Source organism: Triticum urartu, chromosome 1 (assembly GCF_003073215.2).
Source record: "Triticum urartu cultivar G1812 chromosome 1, Tu2.1, whole genome shotgun sequence".
NCBI lineage: Eukaryota > Viridiplantae > Streptophyta > Magnoliopsida > Poales > Poaceae > Triticum > Triticum urartu.
This window is the reverse complement of record NC_053022.1, coordinates 11,324,578-11,344,278: the sequence shown is the minus strand read 5'-3', so window position 1 is coordinate 11,344,278 and position 19,701 is coordinate 11,324,578.

Below are 19,701 nucleotides of genomic sequence, written 5' to 3'. Positions count from 1 at the left end.
GCAATCGCCCCACCAAGAGTTACCCGAAGCGGAAGTTACTACCCTAATTCGATGAGGAGGCCTTAGATCCCCTTTTCAGTTTCAAAAAAATAAATAAAAGAAAATGATGGAAATGTCAAAAAAAAAAGAAAAGAAGTTTCCCATGTGATATGTAGTCTAGTTGTTGGGAAAATTTGCAAATGTGAATTTTGACTTTATTTGCAAAATCTCTCTGAAATTTGTAAAAATGGGCATAACTTTTGCATACTAACTCGGATCAAAAAGTTTTTTATATGAAAAATCATCTACTCGAAAAGTTACCTCCGAATTTAACCGGGGGAACCCCGTTAAACATTTTCAAAATCCTCAAAAACCTAATAGAAAAATAGTTACGGGGCTTTTATGATCTAGAGTGAAAAAAATCGAAAAAAATTCAAACAGTGGGAAAACTGTGGTCAAACAATGGTCAAACTAATTAATCTAGAATATTAGTGTTACTAAATAATTATTTCAGTTATTTCAATTTTGGTCAAATCTGGTCAAACTGTGGTCAAACAATGGTCAAACTAATTATTCAAGAAATATTAGTGTTACTAAATAATTATTGTTTTTTAAAACAATAGTTTCAAAATAAAACTATGAAATGTGTCACTTCATGCTCAAGCAAAATTGCTGAAGGTTAATAGGATTGACATCTTAGTATTGTCAGGAAAACAACAAGTGCAGACTTGGAGCGAGGGAGAATAGAACCCGGAAGTTAAGCGTGCTCAGGCTGGGGGAGTGGGAGGATGGGTGACCGTTCGGGAAGTTAGATGATTTGGAATGATGAGGGGTGATTAGAGGATAAATTGAGAAGTGATGAGGGGTGGTGATTACAGACTAGAGGTTAAAAAAATTCAGAAATTTGAAAATAAAAAAAATTTAAAAAAAATTTCAAAAAAAAAATCATAAAATTTCCTTTAGTCCCGGTTCTGGATTGAACCGGGACTAAAGGGAGAGGCATTAGTACCGACATTTTAGTCCCGGTTCCAGAACCGGGACTAAAGACCCTTATGAACCGGGACTGAAGGCCCTTTTTCTACTAGTGAGTGGCAATGATGGTGGCGTGCCTTCGACTCGCTCTGCTGATTGTAGTCATCGCTAGGTTATCCATAAACCTGGTTGTAATTATTGTTACATCTATTGTTCTCTGTACTGTCATGATTGATTACAAATAGATCGAAAGTTTCTCCAACTTTTTTGGATAACTACCCAAAGAACATTACACATGCATGTTACATTCAGATTGCATCAGAGAGTGCAACTCCCACGGGACATCTGCAGTTAGCTTTTGGATTTTTTGGTATCTTTTTGGAGCAAGCTCATGAGCTACAACATTACCTTTCTTGCTTAGTGTTTTTGTTACTAAAAGATGAAAAAACTGACAGATCTCTTTTAGTTTCACAGATGACCGTGTAAGAGGCTTGCCAGTTTGATGCTCCAGGCTGCTCGTCTCTAGCCATCGTAGTGCATCCCGTGAAAACGGACAAATCTAGCCTCCTTTTGAAACTTTAGCACAAAACGGCCAGGATCCAAAAATATAAATATCATAAATGACCCATCCGCATGACGCCTCGGGGCTAGGGATGCCCTAGCCCAACTGCCCAAGGCACTATGCTAGATAGCACGACGCCCTGGTGTAGCATGTCGCCCTAGGCCAGGGTGTCGTGCTATGTAGCATGGTACCCCAGCCCAGGGTGCCATGCTATCTAGCATGACCCAGACCCAAACGGCATTCAAAGTGGGCCATTTCATGAATTTCTTTTGGATCCGATTCATTTTGTACTGAAGTTCGAAAAAAGGCCAGAATTAACTATTTTCTTATGCAATCCAACTCTAGAACAATGGGACCTCTGTACATAGACGATTGAGCTCTCAGTTAAATCACAATCGCTTGGCTTTCTGCCACTTTAATGTTGCTGCCTGTTTCCATGTGGTCCCCCCCCCCCCCGCCCCCAATTGTCCCTAGCAACAACGCCCACACACCTATCTCTCTCGCCTATGGCATCAGTGTTGATCCTGACCTTACATGAGGCAAGCGCCAACAAACGAGTGAGGAGTCATCAGGCGGCACACACATTTTCATCTTCGTATCTGACCAGGAATTGCACTGATCTCGTAACCGATTCTCTGCCATCGTTGTGAATACAATTGTTATGCATATGCCAGGCCCTCCACAAGATTAACATATTTTTTTTGCGGGGTAAGATTAACATAAATTTTAACCATGGTATCTTCAGAGAACTTATCTAATAAAAGCTGGATCCAACTATCACCCGTTTTCCAGAAGGTTTTTTCACCAAGAAGAACCCAGAACTCCCTCATTGCATGTCTAACAGCTCTACTTCTTGTGCATGTATTCATAGGGTGGTATTCATCCACTTCCCCATTGCCACGAATGTCGCAAATGCTGTCATGCACAATAGTCCTTTTGCTTCTTTTTTTTAACTTTGTAGCTAGCGATCTCATTGCAATCCTCCAACCAGACATATCTATTTTCTTAGGTACATTCGCTTTCCAAATAACATTCCAGAGGATGCAATCCCCAGCTGCACTCACGGAGGTGGAACCAGCTGGCATTCCTTGGATTTTTAAAGAAGCAACTGGTTTGTATGCAATTTAGACTAAGAACATCCCATTATTTTCATAGTGCCATTCCACATGGTCTTTAGCATCGTTTAAGGGAATATATATTTTGCAAATCTCATTAGCATCACATATGTCGCAATGCTTGTGGCCCACATTGATTTGGGACCATCTTAAAACGCATAGTTCACATCAACTTGGAAGTATCTTAGAATTGACGACTCATCAACTTGGGAGCATGTTAAAATCAATGGCTCAATTGATACGTAACCATCTTAAAGTTGGCATTTCATTCGATTTGGATGCATCTTATAATTGACAACTCATAGTGATTTCGTACCATCATAAAATTGATAGTTCTTGTCGATTTGGATGTATTTTTGAATTGGCGGCTCATACCAATTTGAAAGCATTTTAAAATTGATGGCCATATTGATTTGCAAGCATCTTCAAACTAACAACTCATATTTATTTGGGAGCATCATAAATATCGCGACATGACCAACCAACAATCAAATGAAAGCACAAACTTTTAGAAGGAAACAACCCCCTCGAGATTCATGGTCAAATTTAATCGTAATTATATACCCCCAGTCTTTCTAATTTATTAGGCTCGTCTAAGAAAACAAGGAATTTAGAGTTTTAAGACCCATAATAACGCTCACCCCTTGTTTATGGATTTTCATCACCAACGAGCATTCATTGGGAGGGGATGCCAAACAAAATATTTTTCATGACAATTCATGTTGTGGCGTGGATGACGTTTTTTTAGTCATCATTGGAAGCGAATTTGCATTTGCCTTGTGTATTCTCTGATAGATGTGGGAGGTGATGTCATTTTCTTAGCAATAGCTGTTAAAAATTTGATTACATAGCCTGAGCCATCTATGCACTGACACATCAATCTGCCATTGCCGTGCATGTCGTCCAATTAGTTAGCAACCTTTTCGTCGCCTTCAAATCTCTAGCGATGAGATGAAAAGACCGGACACATCAAGCTAGCTAGCTATGCAAGTTAGGCTACTCAGAATGAAACTGTGAAAGTAATATAAGTGATAACATCATATGTATGTAGACAAAATAGATGATGTGATAAATAATTAATGACACGTAAAAAAGTAATTAATGAGAAAAGAGAAGTTTTTAGTAGTAACACTGTAATGTCACACATATCAAAACAAAATGAATATATAACCTAATAAATCAAGTGTTGCATGACACCACATATATGCTACTACCTGCTATAGAAGTAATAACGTAGAGTAATAACATATACATGTGACTAGTCCTCGCCATGACCAGCCTTAGGAATCCATCTGTCAACTACTGCCCTTCTCTACTACTACTAATTAACTCCAAAGCATATGGACCAACCTACAATAACACTAAGTACTTGCCTATGCCCTAGGAGCTGGTCATGCGGTATATGTCATCACGTACAAATCTGCTGGTGGAGACTTTTGGCATTGTGTGCGCTTTCTGTTGATCGACCGGGACATCCACAACTTGGGCTCTCGCCCAGACTACTACAGATAGGTCCTATTAAGTCTCCATGACCACACACGGTAGCGAAAAAAGTTGGTGGTGATCACATCGCACATAGTTGGAAACGTAAACCATATGCCCTACTGTACCACGGTTCTGGTTTATTGGCCCCTTTGTATTCCATGCCAAATTTTTACTATAGATTTAACTAACAAAATACTAATGCATGTCATAAAAAAATGTATCGTTGGATTTGTATTTGAACATAGTTTTCGATGATATTATTTTGCTATGTATAACTTATATTTGATTACTTAAAATCATGATCAAACTAAGATCCTAAATACGAATGGGGCTAATAAATCAGGAGGAGTTATGCAACCGTGTGCAAAGATTATTTCAGGTTACCAACCACGTTATTAGAAAATCCTGTTGGCCCCTGAGAAATTGTACTGTTGTTCAAAAAATAGAAAGGATTTTAATTTTAACATTGAGGCCGTGTTTAATATCTTTTGTATGCATGGATCAATATAGTGCAACATTCAGCGTGGTGAAGAGGCGTGATATACCATGGTGAGGTCGCGGAATCTATTTCCCCGCAAGAAATAATGCTACCGGACTTGTGACGCTTCTGTGAGACTTCTGTTTCTCTGCTTCGAGGTCATGTCAGGTATGAATGAAGTGCCATAATTGTGAGGTAGCAGACTTGAGGGTGACTACGATTGAAGGTCAAGCTATGACCAATCTTCCTAACTGCAAGCTGGCCACTATGACTAGGGAACAGGACGGGCAAGGTTTGGTAGATAGTTGCCGGGAAGCGCTGCATTACTCTAATCCCATCAGTGCACCACTCTCCCTATCATCGTATCCACGTGGGAGACTACGCAAGCTCTTGTTTCTTATCCCTTCTCACATGGAACAGTTCCTGCAACATGATTTTTGTTGCAAAAACTATTTGTAACATAATCTTTGTTGCAAATAAAAACTGCAAATATTTTTCTACAACATGATCCTTGTTGCAAAAAAAAATTATGCAACATAACCTCTGTTGTAAAAGATTCCGCAACACGGCCTATGCTGCAGAAATTTCTACAACATTAGCTATGTTGCAATGGTTGAGGGCACCGGTCATCCGATTGATGGGGATAGATCTGGCGACTCGTGACCCGAATGATCTTTTAAAAAATCAACCGGCAGACGCGTAGCATACCCCCATAGTTGAGTCAATTAAAGTTGCATTCTTATTTCCAGCACTTAATTAGACTCTCCTTGGTTAAACTGGAAGAGGGGCTGTGTAAGGTTTTGATGGACGTGTGTTCCCCACTTGTCTTGTCTCTAGGCAGGAAGACGATGGCAAAGTAACATCGGGTTTGCCCTCGGGCTTCTCATGTCTCCTTGTCCTTGTCCTGGGCCCACAGCGACAAAAACAGAGACCAGACGAGATGACAAACAAAAATCTGATTTGGCATCTTCTCATTTCTCCTTGGCATACCACGACACCAACAGACTAGACGGGTTGCGAGTGAAAGTAGAGACCATGCGTCAATGTGAGAATTTGAGCACTTGAGGCAAAACGTGCAGACTATGACCAAATATGTGTGCACTCGCCATTATCATTCATAATTAGCCCTTGATGGCTGACAGTGATTTATCTACCGTGCACGAGTCGTGCATGCATTCATCACCCCTCTTAGCTTTGAGATTCATATTGGTTTTCCGGTTTTTGGCAAATTTGTCATATTTCAAACTATTAAATGATGTTTCAAATGTTTTTCTCCTACCTTTGAAGAGTATACTAGTATGTTTTAATGTGTACCGGGAACTTCACTACCCGGGTGGGTTCTTGTTCACTTTCTTCATTATTAAGATGTTTTGGGGTACTAGTCAATCTCTAGTTTACTGAGTCATCTTGGATTTTTGTCTGGGCATGGCGGATATTAAACCTCTAAACTACGCGGTCTTCTCCCTTATCCTCATGTAGGCGAACTTCCCCCGTTAAAAATTTCTTCAAACTTCCCTCTAATGGGTTTGCTCGTAGGTTATCTCTGATTGCTCATAACATAATCAATTGGTCCGAGTCAGCCTCCATCAAGAGGTGGTGTATCCTTGATGGAATCCTCTGCTTGCATTATTTTATCAAATGGTCGAGCTTCACTCTTGTGTGAGCGAAGCTATTTCTTTTAAGCTTAATTTTGGAAAAGCTTAATTGTGCTCGTCCTATGTAAAGGGAGCTAGTTTGAAATAACTATACCATTCTCTTGACACCAACGTGGAACAATTTTGATTCATTAGCTGGCGCGATAGTACCGGCTAATGACGTGAAGACTCGCTTTTTGTTCAATGTGACATAAATCGAGAAATGACACCGGGCTGAAATTTCTATCGAACTATATAAAACACTATTCAAAAAAAGAATGTTGTATACAGTACAGAGAAATGTCACAGTGGCAACGAGGTGAATCATGTTTCCTTGTTTTAAAAAAGAAAAGTATAACTCAGTTAAGTATGGATAGAAGACAAAATCAATTACTTTATGAACTAGCCTAGCAGGAACACCCACCCAACATTCAAGGTAACAAAATAGAGCACCATCTCCCCCAGATTTTCCAAAAAGAGAGGGTTGGGGCAAAATAGAGCAGACCATGTTGGTTTCGTTCATGATCCTCACTGGACAATACCAACATTTTAATATTTTTGTTTAGTGCGACAGAAATAACAATATCTATTACAAAAGCGTGTCTACTTCAGATGAGATTTGAACATGTAGAAGTACAAAATTTGAACATATAGCGCAATGACATAACAATTGGGCCTTTTTTGTAATATTACTGTACGGCATGTGAACATACATCACAATGACATTTGAACATGTCTCTAAAAAAAGAGAATGCCATTTTAACATGTTTCTATTTTAGATCACAGTATCAATGACATTATCACATAACAATTGCAACATAATCTTTATTTACTCTTAGCAGAATAACAATTTAACACAAAAGGAATCTAGCAATTTGCAACATAAAGGCATATAGCCCTTTTGTAATACAATGTATAAGAAAATTTATAATGCCAACAATATATTCATAATCATTAAAAAAACTATTTTTGACAACCCAAAAATTACGAGTGTACTCAAGCTCACCATCGGGGATGCTGCCATGTCTCAAGAACATGACAACGATGTCGGGGTCAATGACCACCCACGGTGGACTGACAGATCCGGCCACACCGCACAAACACTAGGCCTTAAACGAGCCATCACGCACCTGCGCCACAGGCACGCGATGTCACCTCACTAGTAGAAAAAAGGCCCATTTGTCCCGATTCATAAGGCCCATTTGTCCCGATTCGGCAACCGGGACTAAAGGGTCGGTACTAAAGCCCAACACCTTTAGTCCCGGTTCTTACACCAACCGGGACAGATGAAATTCCATATGGCCGCTACGGCTTGCCCAGGCAGGGGGGCCTTTTTTGTTTTGTAGGGTTAATTTAGGGGTTTCATATATTGTGTAGCTAGCTAATAGAGAGAAGTGTCCTCTCTTATCTCCGTGCTTGGTCGATGCTACGTACTATACGTATAGAGAGGACTCGACATGCTAACTAGTAAGCAAATGAAGGAAACAATTAAGTACAGAAGATCGTCATGAACATATACAGAGAGAAGTGATCAACCTCTCGTTTTCCGAGAGATTGGTCGAACAACAAGTTTTCGTATATCTATCCGACGCTACTGGATACACACACACACATACACACACACACACACACACACACATATATATATATATATATACAATGTAAGATCTCTTACAATCCCTAGCATCTGAACTCAAGTTCCACATAGTATTCTCCGGCTTTATTGATGATGTGGTCAAGAAAGAATCCCGCCAATTCCTCTTGAATTGCTTTGATGCGATCTTGTGATAGGAGTTCATCCTGCATCTAGCACATCTAATTTGAAGAAGGGGGTCAATACATATATATGAATGAAACTTAACACAAATGATGATAATAAAATGAAATTGTGAATATTATTGCTTACGCACATCAAATTGTCTTTTAGCACTACTAGGGAAAAGCTTATACACAGACGCTTACTAGTAGCGCGGGTTTATACCCCTCGCTCCTGCTACTTACTAGTAGTGCGGGTTTTTACCCCTTGCTACTACTAAGTTGATAGTAGTAGCGCGGGTTTTTAACCCCCGCTACCACTAAGCTGTCTCTATCGTGCCCCCGGGGACATGCCATAGTAGTAGCGAGGGGTATAAAACCCCGCTACTAATATCAACCTAGTTGGATGCCCGGTTTGCTACTACTAAGTTGATAGTAGTAGCGCGGGTTTATACCCCTCGCTACTACTAAGTAAAAGGTAGGTGAAGTCCCCATATCCTCGACCTAATCCCTCGTCTCTCCCACACTCTCGCATTCCCCTTCTCCTCTCGCCCGTCATTCTCATCCTCACCCACCGCCGCCGCCAATCTCACACCTCGGCGCCTTCCCCAAATTTGGTGACCTACTCTCCCTCGACGTCTCCCGACGCCGACGACGGCCACGTCCAGGAGGAAGAGGAGGCTGCTGTTGCCATTGCCAGCGACGCGCGCCGCTGACTCGTCTCGCAGCACGAGATGCGCGCATTGCATCCTATGTTTCGCCGTCGGGGTCGTTGACTAGCTTGCGTGTTTGACGGGCTCTGCAGATTCCGATGCGGGGGAGGACGACGAGGAGGAGGAGCGGCAGCAGAAGCAGCAGCAGGAGCAGATCGAGCACGAGCAGCTTCTCCATCTTCGGCGGCCACTAGTGAGTTCCTCCTCCTACTCCTCTCTATCTCTCTCTTCCTCATTCAAATAATTTTCTCTTCTTTTGTAGCAACAGCAGCCATGAGAGATGCGGGAACCAGTTGGGCGGGGAGCCACCATCACCATGGACAACTTCATCCCCTCCAGGACCAGCAGCAACCGTGGTTAGAGAGGACGATGACGCCCAGTAGCACCAACCATGGATGGAATTTATTTTTTAATTCCCAAATAGTTAGTAGTAGCGTGGGGCCCTGACCCGCACTACATCTAAGTAGTAATAGTAGCATGGGCGTCAACCACGCTACTACTATCGGAAGTAGCAGTAGCGAGGGTTATACACGCTTACTGCTACAAGTTAGCTGTGGCACCGTATCAGTAGCACGGGCGCCCGTGCTATTGATACACTCAAAACCCGCGGTACTGCTAGGCTTTTCCCTAGTAGTGTAGAGTAGCCCCGTTTTTTTGCAAGTCGCGTTGTAGATGAACTCGCAAACGTAGTATCCAAAGTAATCATTCCTGGGTTCCTGCCACAAGCACTTTACGAGGAATAGAGGTCAATCAAACTGATAATAGCTAGAATCAACGGGATCGAGATGCGCGGAACTAGCTAGCTACTACTATTTACTTTCGGGCATGTCCGTCGCAGCTCCCCCGGCAGTCCCGGAGCTTGTGCGGTGAATACTTTCCAAACCCTGCGAGACAAAGAAAACAATTACATGATATCAGGAAATGAACAAAGTTTTTGATATGGTGCGATAATGATCGATTGAACTTACTTCTCGAGAATTTTAGTCATGTCCACATAGTCCTCGGGAGATTTTCGTCTCGAGTCTAAGACGGTTACTAGTCCCTACTCAAGCTTAATCTCTAGGAGAATATAGTGGAACCTGCGCACACATGCATAACTCATTAATTACATTATTATAACCTTGAGTAATAAGGGAAACTGAATATGCAAAAGACAGTAACACTCAATTGAAGTTGTAAGGAAAGAGTATTTTATCTTTGTTTTGATTTTGAAGCAACGATCGTAGATTTCTACTTTTCTGCATTCGACAATCTTTAATCTGCATAATATAGTGAGGATAATTATATGTACATGCAATGAAAGAGCTGATATATATATATATATATAGACTTAATGACAGAAATAATACTTACAGACAGTAGCAAGTGACCGTTAATCTATCGAGGGCCTTTTGATTGAACCACTGGAAGAACTCCTCAAATGGAACATACAACAATTCAATTCCAACGAGGTCGTGCTCCTCTTTAACTCTCAGTGTCAAAGTATCCTCCCCCCAGACTCTCTGCATGTTTTCATGTACCAATCATGGAATCTTCGCATCATCATTGTCAGAGTAGTTCCATCTTTGATGACAGGCTTCCCGTACTGGTATTTGTGTTCGTCCACCTCCATTATATCGTAATGTGCATCGTCATCGCGAAGGTAATCTCCAAAATTGGTACCGGGCAAAATCACCGGATGATTAGCGACAGTATCGCTAGACACCTTGAGCGGGGGCACGATTGGTTTGTTTGTTCGCCGAGATGGACAATTTTTTTCCCAGCTCGTCGTTCTACTAACCTTAGATCACTGATAGTACTTCCCGACCGCTCCACTTTGATAAATGACTTTCCAATAATGAGCTCATAGTTGGTTTTCAGCGGAGACGGTGGTGGTTTCTTCAGGGCATCGAGTGTGTGCTTTGCTTTCACCGGATCTATCTTCTCCTCTGGAGGTGGATGTTTCTTTGCTTTCACCCTTTCAAAGAACTCCCTCACTTCAGCTTAACAGATCTCCATGTTTTCCTCCACGGTCCCCTCGTATGGTAACTTCTCTAGAGGCCTTAGAGATGGACCGAATTTGAATTGCCTCCCGCGTCTGGATGTACTGCTAGATGCCGGAGCAGACAGAGCGGCTGCGGTTGTCTTCTTTCCTTGCTTACGAGGCGGAGCAGCCGGAGCGGCGGCGGCTCTCTCTTCCGCCCTTGCTAACGAGGCGGACAAGGAGGCGGGCTGCTTGGGCGCACTGGTGTAGGCGAAGAAGGAGGCGGAGTGCCACCACGCGCCAGAGAAGGAGGCGGAGTGCCCTGATCACTCACCGGAGGAGGAGGCGAAGGAGGAGGAGGAGTGCCCTGACTCACCGAAGGAGGAGGAGGTGGAGGCGTCCAGTTCGGAAGGTTGATGAGCTCCTTCAGCCATAGACATGGAGTCTTCAGAGAAGAACCCAGCCGAGTCTCCCCTTCACCGGTAGGGTGGTCAAGCTCGAGCTCCTCAAATCCCTCTGTTATTTCATCCACCATCACCCTAGCATATCTTTCTGGAATTGGCCGATAGTGAAAAGTTGCTCCGGGTTCAGGAGGTGCAACAGAGCCAACAACCGCCATGGCTTTGAAGTTCTGCCATTCCGTCATAAGGTGGCAATGTTGAGACTCCCTGATAGCATCTACGGGGTAGCTAGCAGGAGCCGTGAAGACAGGCTACTGAAGCAGCTCGGTGGAAGCCACGCTACTTCTCCACTGAGATGGTGGGGTAGCTTCGGCAGGTCGCTTGCTATGAACTGCTTCTCGTCCCTCTAGCGCTTTTACCCTTGCGAGCAGTGCCTGCAGTTGGGTCTGCTCCCCTGCCCTCCTCCTCTCCTGGCATTTGTAACCGCCTGCGCCTGGAAACCCCAGCCTTCCACGGAACGGAGCCTGGCATGCCTCGTGTTCGTCCAGGGTGCTCAAGATTCCCGAGGGCCATTGTGAGCTCATCGTTTTCTCTGTCGGGAACGAACGTCCCTGCCTGCGCTACAGCAATATACTCCTGAAGCTTCGTGGCGGCTATTCGCAATTTCTCATTCGTCCAAACGCACTTCCCTGTTTCAGGGTCCAAGGTTCCACCAACCCCGAAGAACCAAGTCCTTGAATGGTCTGGCGAGTTCAATGTCTCTGGTTCGACCCCTTTATCAAGCAGGTCATTTTCAGCCTTTGCCCACAAGGGCCGGGCTTTGAGGTAGCCACCTGACCCCGTGCTATGGTGATGCTCCTTCTTCGCGGCATTTATCTTGTTTATCGCTGACATCTTCTTACTCTTGTCCGATGTCTTGTGGGCCACAAATGCGTCTCAGTGATCTCTGATCTTCTCAAATCGGCCGGTGAATTCTGGAGTCTTGTCATTGTCGACAAACCATGTTTTCTGCTCATTCTTCCACATCCCGAACAGATCTGCCATCTTCTTAAGAGCATGAGACTTGACTGATGGCGCTATAGCTAGCTTCTCCAGATCCTCCTCTGGCGGTAGGGTGAAATTGGCCTTCAGCGCAGTCTAAAGATCATCTTTCTGCCTATCGTTGACATAAGACACCTTAGGGTCTTCGTTCTTAGGCTTAAACCATTGGTGGATGCTGATTGGGATCATGTCCCTAACAAGAACTCCGCACTGAGCAGAAAATGCTTCCTTGGTTCGAATGGTTTCAATCGGTTGGCCATCGTGCACGATTGCTCTGATCGTGAACCTTTCATCCTGGTGCAACTTCTTCTTCGGGCCTCGTCTCGTTACCGAAGTTTTGCTCGATCCGGAGGGCTAGAAAAGAAGAAAGACGAGAGTTAATATGTGTACATACCAAAATAATGAATGCATCAATTAGCTAGTTAGCACAGGCTTAATTAATATATATACCTAGCCGCACTCTATTCCGTCACCGGAGCCGTCATCACTGTCTCCTTGCACCGGCATTCGGTCACCGGAGCCATCATAATCATGTCCTTCCTCCTCCATTGTTTGATAACCGTAGCTTGCTTCACCCTCTCCTTCTAGACCATCGGTGTCGTTGATATACGCCATGACATCACCTCCGGCTGCGATTATGTCCCCCAACACCTGTTTTGCTTCCTCGTCTCGGTCGTGCTCCATAGTTTCTGCAAATATTACAACATGGCAATTATTATACAAACATGACAGATGGATATATTAGTGGCAAACGTAGACCTAGCTAGCTAATCACAACAAGGAATCATATTAGTGGCCTCGACGCTTCTCTAGGGTTTGGGGTGGCCTCGGCAACGCTTCTAGGGTTTGGGGTGGCCTCGACGACAATGCTCTTTTAACTTGGTAAATTTGGGTGTCATTGATAGAGATTCTAGGGTTTGGATCAACTTGTGCACATCCATAATGGGGGCATTCTTGATAAATCTGGACCCTCGACCCCTGGACGACCCTCGACCCTCGACCGTTCGGCGATCCACGACCTTCTACCCTATTTCCCAACCCTCGACCCCCTCATGTCATGTTTTTCTAGTGTCAAAGGATTCAACAAAACCATGTCTTCATCATTAGGCGAAAGTAACGAGTGCATGATGGTACGAAGTTATGCAAAGTTGTTCTAGAATGGAGTCCCAGATAGGATAATTCTCTTTTTTGTACAATGTTCAGCAAGAGCCTTCCGAATATCGCTATTTGGAAGGCCTTTGCATAACTTCATACAAAAAGGCGAATTATCCTATCCGGCTAATGATGAAGTCATGTATTTCTTCAATACTTTGACACTAGGCAACCTCTCGACCCTTCGGCGATCCTCGACCCTCGACCGCTCCAACGATCCATGGCCCTCTACCCTATTTCCCGACCCTCGACCCCCTCATGTCACGTTTGTCTAGTGTCAAAGGATTCAAAAAAACCATGTCTTCATCATTAGGCGAAATTAACAGGCGCATGATGGTACGAAGTTCTGCAAAGTTGTTCTAGAACGGAGTCCCGGATAGGATAATTCGCTTTTTCGTACAAAGTTTAGCAAAAGCCTTCTCAATATCGCTATTTAGAAGGCCTTTTTCTGAAATTCGTACAAAAAGGTGAATTATCTTATCCGGGACTCCGTTCCAGAACAAATTTGCACAACTTTGTACCATCATGCCCCAGTTACTTCCGGCTAATGATGAAGCCATGTATTTCTTCAATACTTTTACACTAGGCAACCTCTCGACCCCTCGGCGATCCTCGACCCTCGAACCCTCGGCGACCCTTGACCCCTCGGCGTTCCTCGACCCTCGAACCCTAGGCCCCTCGACGACCCTCGAACCCTCAGCGACCCTTGACCCCTCTGCGTTCCTAGACCCTCAAACCTCTACCCTAGTTCCCGTCCCTCGCCCCTCGAACCCTCGACGACCCCGCTCCCCCTCATGTCGAAGTTATCGGGGAGGGGGTATATCGACCCCCCCCCTCATGTGGAAGTTATCGGGGAGGGGGTATATCGACAACGTCATACCTGATAAAAAATAAGAAGAGGAAGGAGAAGCAGAAGAAAAATGAGGAGAAGAAGAAAGGAATAGAGGAGAAGATCGAAGAAAAAAAAGAAGAAAAAAAGAGGAGAAGAAGAAAAAAAATAGAATTCTATTTTTTTCTTCTTCTCTTCTATTTCTTTTTTCTTCGCCTCTTTTTTCTTCGCCTCTTTTTTCTTCTTCTTTTTTCCTCTTCTTATTTATTTCTCCTATTCTTCCTCTCCTCTTCTTCTCCTTGTTCTTCTCCTTCTTCCTCTTCTTATTTTCCTTTTTCCTCTCCTTCTTTTTCTTCTTCTTCCTTCTTCCTTCTTGCTAGATAAAACTTTTCTAAAAATGTAATTTTTGCATATATAAAAGTTATTCTTCTTCTTCTTCTTCTTCTTCTTCTTCCTTCTTCCTTCTTCCTAGCTAGATATATAAAACTTTTCTAAAAATATAACTTTTGCATATATAAAAAACTTCTTCTTCTTCTAACTTTTGCATACATAGATAAAACTTTTCTAAAAATCTAACTTTTGCATATATGAACATATATACACAAAGAACATACATACATATATAAATTTTCATAAAAATGCAAAAAACATAAATAAAATACATTTATACACATACACACACACATATACACAAAAAATACATGTATGAAAAAATGCAGGGCAGGGGCGGCGTGCGGGGCGGCGACGACGAGGCAGGGGCGGCAGCACGGCGGCCGCGCAAGGTAGGAATAGGAGGAGAGGAGGGGATCGGGGCGGAGCTCACAGCGAGGACATAGGGCATGATGGCGACGTCGGTGCAGGGTGCGACGACGGCGACGACGAGGCAGGGTCGATGACGAGGAGTAGGGCGTCGGCGTCAGGGCGCGGGGCGTCGGTGTCAGGGCGCGGGGCGTAGGGCGACGGCGGCGAGGAGCAGGGCGTCGGCGTCGTGGCGCAGGGCGACGACGATGAGGAGCCGGGCGTCGGGGTAGAGGGCGGCGTCGGCGTCGGGGAGAATGAGAAACTGCTGAAAATTTCACAAGTGCGGGCTTATATACCCACACCATTGGTCCCGGTTCACAAACCGGGACGAATGCCCCCCTTTAGTCCTAGTTGGTGCCACCAACCGGGACCAAAGGTCTCTTTTCGGCAGCCCAAAGGGCGGGAAGCAGAGACCTTTGGTCCAGGTTGGTGGCACCAACCGGGACTAAAGGGGGCATTAGTCCCGGTTGGTGCCACCAACCGGGTCCAAAGGGAGGTATTGGTCCCGGTTGGTGCCACCAACCGGGACCAAAGGGGGGTGCTGCTGCCGCGGCCAAAACTTTAGTCCCACCTCGCTAGTTGAGAGGGGCTCGGAGTGGTTTATAAGCCCTGCCGAGCTGACCACTTCGAGCTCCTCTCTACTGCAGGCTTACGGGCCTAAATCCACTCTCTGTGCATGTGGGCCTACTGCGGGCCTTCATCCTGGCCCAACTAGCGGCTTTCTAGTCTTAATTTTTTTTCCAGTTTTTTTGTTTTATTTATTTTATTTTGTTTCTACTTACAACAAAATACTTATTAGTTTTTCAGTTATTCTTTTTGGTTTTATGTAATAAAAGTTATAACGTTTCTGTTAGTGCCATTAATTTTCCAATTTGAATTCTTTGAAATTTGTGTGAATCACTAGTTTGTGATTAACTTTACTATAAAAATAGATTTTGGAGTGATTCTTTTTCTTGCTATTTAATATTACTGTGTTTTATCATTATATTCAAAAATAGTTTTTGTTATTTTAGTTTCTAACAAAAGAAATATGATAATTCTTTTTGCTATTAAAGTTTCTAACAAAAAAAGTTCTTTATGAAAATTCTTTTTGCTTATTAGTTGCATGAATTTTATATAATTTTAGTTGCATGAATTTATATAATTTTACATAATGAAAATTCTTTTGATAATACTTTGATAATTTTAGTTGCACGAATTTTATATAATTTTAGTTTCAATAATACTACAGGTTTATAAAACTTTTTAGTTGATTCCTTTTGCTATTAGAGTTTCATTAAAGTTTTCTAGTTCATTCTTTTTTCTATTAGAGTTTCATTAAAGTTTTCTAGTTCATTCTTTTAGTTTATTATTTTTTCTATTAGAGTTTCATAAAACTTTCCAGATCATTCTTTTTTATATTAGTTCATTCTTTGAGCTAAATGACCCTGAAATTGAAAAGCACTTCAGATGAACTCTGAAGAGGTTTAAAATTGGCATGGTATCATCATTTCACCCACATAGCATGTGATAAAAAGTTGAGAGGGTTACGACAAAAACTAGATGCACTTCGTGTACAAAATGGAAAATCTCTTTCGAAGTATCAGGGTTTCGGACAAAAACTCATCTGTTACAAAGGGATTACATGTTTTGAACTTATTTGAAGTCCAGACTTTTTGTGTGTTCAAAATGCACCATTCAAAGCCACATCATCAATTTTCAACCCTTTCTGACTTTATTTGTTATTTTTCATGCATTTACTGATTTTTTTGAGCTATATGACCTAAAAATTAAAAGCACTACAAATGAACTCTGAAAAATTTGAAAGTTGGCATGGTATCATCATTTCACCCACATAGCATGTGCTAAAAAGTTGAGAAGGTTACGACAAAACCTGGATGCACTTCGTGTACAAAATGGACAATCTCTTTCGAAGTATCCGAGTTTCATAAGAAAACTCGTGTGTTACATGGATATTCTAGATCAAAGGCATCATCATAATAGTTGTGGAGAGGAAAGTCTTTGCTTGTGTCCTTTGCTTATTGCACCGTAACCATGGATAATCTTCATCGTTTATCAGGGTGCTTGGGTCAGCCTTGACTTTGAAGGGAGGAATTTCATGGAACTTTTCATAATCTTTGGACATGTCTGTCTTGCCCTCTACTCCCACGATGTCTCTTTTTCCTGAAAGAACTATGTGGCGCTTTGGCTCATTGTATGATGTGTTCGCTTCCTTATCTTTTCTTTTTCTCAGTTTGGTAGACATGTCCTTCACATAGAAAACCTGCGCGCATCATTGGCTAGGACGAATGGTTCGTCTGTGTACCCAAGATTGTTCAGATCCACTATTGTCATTCCGTACTCTGGGTCTACCTGTACCTTGCCTCCTGACAGATTGACCCATTTTCACTTAAACAAAGGGATCTTAAAATCATGTCCGCAGTCAAGTTCCCATATGTCCACTATGTAACCATAATATATGTCTTTTCCACTCTTGGTTGCTGCATCAAAGCGGAGACCGCTATTTTGGTTGGTGCTCTTTCGATCTTGGGCGGTCTTTGGTCGAAGATGGTCCCCTAGACAACGAGTACAACTCATCAAAAATAGTGTTTTCACCTCTGAGACATGTTTCCAGCCAACTGCCGAAAGTCCTAATGTGTTCGTATGTAATCCAGTCGTCACACTGCTCCGGGTGTTTGGAGCGCAGACTGTTCTTGTGTTCATCGACATAACGAGGTCACCAAGGTAGAGTTCTGTAGAACTGTGTAGTGTGCTTGAGACCAAGAATGCCCGTCCCTGCATATTATTGAGTCCCCTCCTAGCGTGCCTTTTCCAGTCAGTCTCCCCTCATACCGCGATTTGGGGAAACCAATCTTCTTAAGGCCAGGAATGAAGTCAACAAAAAACCAAATGACATCCTTTGTTTGATGGCCCATGGTGATGCATCCTTCTGGCCTAGCGCGGTCACGGACATATTTGTTTAGGACTCCCATGAACCTCTCAAAGGGGAACATATTGTGTAGAAATACGGGGCCCAGAACGACAATCTCGTCGACTAGATGAACTAGGACGTGCGTCATGATATTGAAGAACGATGGTGGGAACAGCAGCTCGAAACTGACAAGATATTGCGCCACATCACTCCTTAGCCTTGGTATTATTTCTGGATCGATCACCTTCTGAGAGATTGCATTGAGGAATGCACATAGCTTCACAATGGCTAATTGAACATTTTCCGGTAGAAGCCCCCTCATTGCAACCGGAAGCAGTTGCGTCATAATCACATAGCAGTCATGAGACTTTAGGTTCTAAAACTTTTTCTCGGCCATATTTATTATTCCCTTTATATTCGACGAGAAGCCAGATGGAACCTTCATACTGAGCAAGCATTCAAAGAAGATTTCCTTCTCTTCTTTGGTAAGAGCGTAGCTGGCAGGACCTTCATACTGCTTTGGAGGCATGCCGTATTTTTCATGCAAACGTTGCAGGTCCTCCCGTGCCTATGGTGTATCTTTTGTCATCCCATACACGCCCAAGAAGCCTAGCAGGTTCACGCAAAGGTTCTTCGTCACGTGCATCACGTCGATTGAAGAGAGGACCTCTAGCTCTTTCCATTAGGGTAGGTCCCAAAATATAGATTTCTTCTTCCACATGGGTGCGCGTCCCTCAGCGTCATTCGGAACAGATAGTCCACCAGGACCCTTTCCAAAGACTACGTGTAAATCATTGACCATAGCAAGTACGTGATCACTGATAACCCACAAGTATAGGGGATCGCAACAGTTTCCGAGTGTAGAGTATTCAACCCAAATTTATTGATTCGACACAAGGGGAGCCAAAGAATATTCTCAAGTATTAGCAGTTGAGTTGTCAATTCAACCACACCTGGATAACTTAGTACCTGCACACTACAAGAAACCTGTTAATCCATGACGGATTTCTGGTGACGTTTCCAGAAACTGTCATGGACGACCCGGTACAGCCCCGCAAGCCCGTCAGAGCCCGCTCAAGCCCACCGAACACTTACCCATATAAAAACCTAACCCTAATCTTCCTCTTCGCCTCCACCTCTCTCGCTCCTCCACAGCCCAGATTCCCCATCGCGCCCCCACACACACATCGCCGCTACCCACCACCTCCTCCCACAGCTTGTCGCCAGCCCCGCCGGCCCTCCCCCTCCTCTCCTAGAGCCACGCCGATCCCACTACATATCCCCCCTCCCGTCCGCCTCCGCCTCAACAACTCAGCAACGACACATCACCGCCGCCCGCATCCACCGGCCACCTTGCTCTTGGGCTCGGCCCTTTGACCTAACCCCCTCACGTTCTGTCCCATATCAGATCGAGTAGCCGGCAGTCAGATCCACTGTGATGCTTCCAGTGACTATGCCATGGAGCTCGTCCACTAGGTCCCCTCTTCTCCCCACCCCTCCCTCTCCCCCCTTCTCTCATTGGTTTGCTTCAATTTGATTTCGCAGGATGCAACTGCCTCGAAGGACCTGACGAGGTGGTGAAGAAGGACCACCAACGCCATGGGCTGACGGGAACCAAGTCAAGATCTCCAAGACACCATGGACCTCCAGCCCACATCAGCCGCACCTCCTCCTCCCCTGGAGAGCGACAAGGTCTTCCTTCTCCTCCCTGCAACATGCATCTCACTCTTTTGGTGATGACATATCCCATATTGTAGTTAGGGTTGTACAAATTCGTGATTTTTTATATTGAGTAGAACAATTCAGGAAAGCTCATGGTCATTATGCATACGAATCCATCCTTTTAGGAGGGATGAGACTAAAGCCAGTTTGATGAGCTTGATTCAGTTAGTTACGGGATGTGCTTTTTT